Below are 4,283 nucleotides of genomic sequence, written 5' to 3'. Positions count from 1 at the left end.
TCCAGAGCAAACGGCCTGGGCAACAGAATCTGAAGGTGTTGGATTGTAGAGAGCGTGCCGGCGACGACTTGGTTGGTCTNTATGGTACTCATGGCTCAATAACGCACCTCTGAAACGCATGTCGTGTCCATGTTCCTCTCAAACATCAGGCGCCACATTCGAAGTCAAGACTCTGAAGAGGCCTCGCGGTGGTAGTTTTTCAAGTCAGGGAGTCGGAGTCGACGTACCGTTCACGGGGAAGTAGTTGGAAGCCTCGGAAGCTCAACAACGCACCTCTGAAACGCGTGTTGTGTCCATGTTCCTCTCGAACATCAGGCGCCACATTCGAAGTCAAGACTCTGAAAAGGCCCCGCGGTAGTAGTTTTATATGTCAGGGGAGTCGGAGTCGACGTACCTGTGTATGGGGGGGTAGATGGGAGCCTCGGCAGTGCAACAGAAACTTGGTCGAATTTCTGTCTATTCTTGAGGGATAAAAAGCCTGACGAAGATGGATGCTTGGTGACGCGAAGATTTTAGAAAGGCGCTTCCTAAAATATCCAAATCGAGCGAAACGAAAAGTATTGACGCCAGCTCCTGATCCCCCACATTCCTAACATGTTTCTTGCCTATCTTTATCTCAAGAATGAAGACCATGAGGAGCGTGCAACGACGTGGCAATGGGCCACCACAAGTTGAACAGGTGTATCCGCAAACACGTGTTGCTGATACAGGGCCCAGGCCCATCGTGAGCTGTAGATCGTTGGTAGATCGCCTCCTGTGCACGAACCGCGTGCGGAGAGGTAATCTCCAATAGTCTGGTCGTGCCCTCTCATGAAACGGATGCGCATCTAAGAGAGGGTATAGCATAACCTTCAGTCTTTAGTTCAGAAAGTTTTGGAATCTCGTTGGTACGAAACCTTTCAATACCGCACATGTAGATAACGGTGGGCAGGCCCAGACTAAGGAAACGTCTTTTCCAGCTTTGATAACGTCAGGAGCAAGTAAGACTCAGATATCAAACTCTTATCAGCTTTTCGACTGGATTGTGATGCGTTTGATGAGACCTGTCCCCAATCTCTCCACCTCACCAAGAACTCCTTTCTCGTTTAGCGTAACCAAACCTTTCTCCTTCGCCTTATCGCTTTCCTGTATCATGTCATGTAAATTTCGCCTTCGTAACCACCACCCAAGGAGAACATACCTTTACAACCGGAATGCTTGAAAACCCGCCGAGAACTCTGAACGGCCTGGGTTGCTTCAAGGTAGGGTCCCAGACGCCTCCGAATCGATCACCACCGTATGAGTCAAAGAATATTTTGAAAGTGTCTGCATAGATTCGCTATGAAACACTACTTAACAAAAAGAACGTCGGGAGAGGGAAAAGACATACCTGCAGGTCTGAGAACAGGAACCGAGCTGGGTCGAAGCCGGGCAAGACGTCGGCGTTGACTTCCCATTGCTGCTGATTAGCGTATTTCCCTTGTTTACTGAGGAAGCTATGATCGGCAGCGACGTTGTGGTGATACCGTGCCAGAGCCATGGGATCTAGCTGAACAATGAAATCATAATCATCTGTAGGGTGAATGAACATTGACTGCGAAGAAATGGTCAGCCAACGAGGCGAGATATCCTCAAAAGAGTTCATACCTGGACATTCAATTGACCCTGTTCCAACCCTTGCAAGTAGTCCCAAGTTGCCTTCGCCAAAGCCCGGACTCGGAAAGCAACTACCATGTCGGGTCCATGGGACGTCCACATCCGCCCATCGCTGTCAACTTCCGTTGATATCGACCACACACCCTCAGTTGAGCCTTTAGCTGTGGGCTTGGATGATTCCGGTGATTTGGGCCCGTACAAATGAACGAACAAGCCATCTTCCCATTTCCATTCGGCTAGGAACTGGACAACAGTTGCAAATCCACGTTCTTTACTAGCCGGGACCAGATGTGACGCAGCTTGCTCAGCATCAACATCGATCGCGAGCTTGCGTCCGTCCCCCACGAAGAAGTGTGCACAGATGATCTCAACAGCCTGCTCGGTGATGTGGCCTTGTAGCAGCCAATGCGATGCGAGCCATCTCTTGACAAGACGGACGGTACCGGAGAACGCGGTAAACCTATGGCAAAGAGCTGCAATGGCTCGATGATGGCGGGGAGCGTGAATGAAGCGTCTGATGTACAGCTCCTTGGCCAGAAGACCCTCAGAATAGTCTTTCCCCTTCTTCACCTCTTTCGTCGTCGCGATATGCGGCATAACTTTTTGCTTGTCATCGATGATGCGATCGAGAAGCGTTGCTTCCCGGTCGTGCCATATCCGCGCAGAAAAGGCCCAGCCTTCCGAAGTAACGATCTCCAGGTACGCTTTATCGATAATATCGGACTCCTGCATGCCAGCACCAATCACTACGTTCGCCTTCAGGCCAGACACGGATTCCATCAGGACCGACGCGAGCCGCTCGAAGAACGCAAGCTTGATCTTTTGAATTGCTCGGAGGTCGTCAGGCCACTTGGATGACTTCTCGAATTCGAGAACGATATCAATGGGAGTGAGATAGCGAGTATAGGGTGGCATTGACGTTGCCAACGATGTTGGTAGGGGGACAGGACTGAAAACGCTGGTATACCGCAAAAGTTCTGACGTGGGGCTGACAGTGGAGAGGGTTAATGGGAGCTCGTCATCCAAGGCCTTGATCGCCTTCACCAAGTTGTCAAACGCCGTCATAGCGCCTTTGAAACCGGTTGAAACACCCGAAGCAAGGTACTTGCTTGAAATGGATTCGGGGAGTCGGAGAACTGAGTCGAAAGAGGTTTGCCAGGTTTGAACCGCGTCTTCTTCGAGGCCAAAGTGGCGCTTAAGAATATGTTGGACAATCATTGCTGGGACGTGAGCGCGTTCATCAGCTGTTTTGACCTCCCAAACAACACTCTCGATTATCCGTCCGTCCTTGAAACGACGAAGCTCGGACTTGTCTCCCCAGAGCTCCCGGAAGTCGTTGAGGGCAACCTGGTCTTCGTCGTCAGCTGCAGGTCCATGATCAACGAGGCAGAATGCGTTTTGAGGATCAAGGACAAGACCGATGATGATAACATCGGGTACGAAGGGGTGGGCTTGAGATACTGATCGCGCTGCAGGGGAAGGGTGAAGGATTGCGGCAGCTTGGACGCGGTCTCCGAGACCTCGACTGACCAAAGAGCCAAGTGATGACATCAGAGCCGTAGAAGTCGATCCCGAGTCGAGCGTAGTTTGGATAGACGAAGAGCGAGGCTTAGCAGACGAAAGATCGACGCTGTATGTGTGTCCTCGTTCAGCCTAGTCATACATGAATATATGCAAATAGATTGACATACCGAAGAACAACATCAAATCTGGTTGACAAATCGCGATTGTCCTTGAGGAAAACTTCTGTGAAAGGATCTCCCGTTATCGTCGTCTCATTCAAGATCTCCAGAGTTTTGGATGCTTCGTATTGAAGCTGGGTCATCGTCAGCTATATATAACCTCAGGACTCGAGTCCGCTCACCAGTTTGACGGAGCCCAGCGGTACTCCAGAAAGCAAGTTAACGAATGAGCCCGAGTCGACCAGCACAGCTTCATGGCCTTCGTACTCCTCTGGTGGGAACTGAGCATCTGGTTAGATTAGGGTTGGGTCACAGTATTGTGAACGTACCCGATGCCCATCTTTGGCCTTTACGAAGAGAGGTGATTTGCCGAAGGGATGTTTGGCTGTGGTGAATTGTGAGAGGGCGCCCGCCAATAGCTTCAAGCAACATACCTAGGCAGTCCAACGCAGCCTTGAACAACTGGTAGGAACTTAAACCCTTCCCCAACGGTCTTCTCTTCGTGTATTTTGAGTCTGAAGCGCGCGGTTCTTCCCCTTTCATAAGCAACGCTAAGAGGCCCACCCAGAAAGGGCCAGAACCCTCGAACCCTCGAACACAGAACCTTGAACCCTCGCTGAAACCGCGTTGGTTGGCCCATATTCGAAGCAACGTTAACGCGTCTGCGAAAGCCGGGCTTTCCTCCTTCAACGAGTAAGTGGTCAGCAGATGCGATTTTGGTGTAAATGAGCGGAGAAGGGCGTTGTTGTACAGGGGTGTTGGTGGCTTGGCATCTTCGTTTGCGCTTATGCGGATATTTGAGTGTGAAGGTGATAGGTGGTGGAGAGAAATTGGAGATGAGGGCGATAGAACAGGGATAATGTTTATGGGAACCGTCTGCGGATCCTCTCAGCAAGCGCCTCGCGATCAAGAGCTAGTGACCTACCGGATTTGGAACAAGGACCAACTTTTCAAACGTACATCCTC

The sequence above is a fragment of the Laccaria bicolor genome, genomic scaffold, assembly GCF_000143565.1.
Source record: "Laccaria bicolor S238N-H82 LACBIscaffold_19 genomic scaffold, whole genome shotgun sequence".
NCBI classification, from domain to species: Eukaryota; Fungi; Basidiomycota; class Agaricomycetes; order Agaricales; family Hydnangiaceae; genus Laccaria; species Laccaria bicolor.
The sequence above is the reverse complement of the archived record's forward strand: the minus strand, read 5'-3'. Positions refer to the sequence as shown.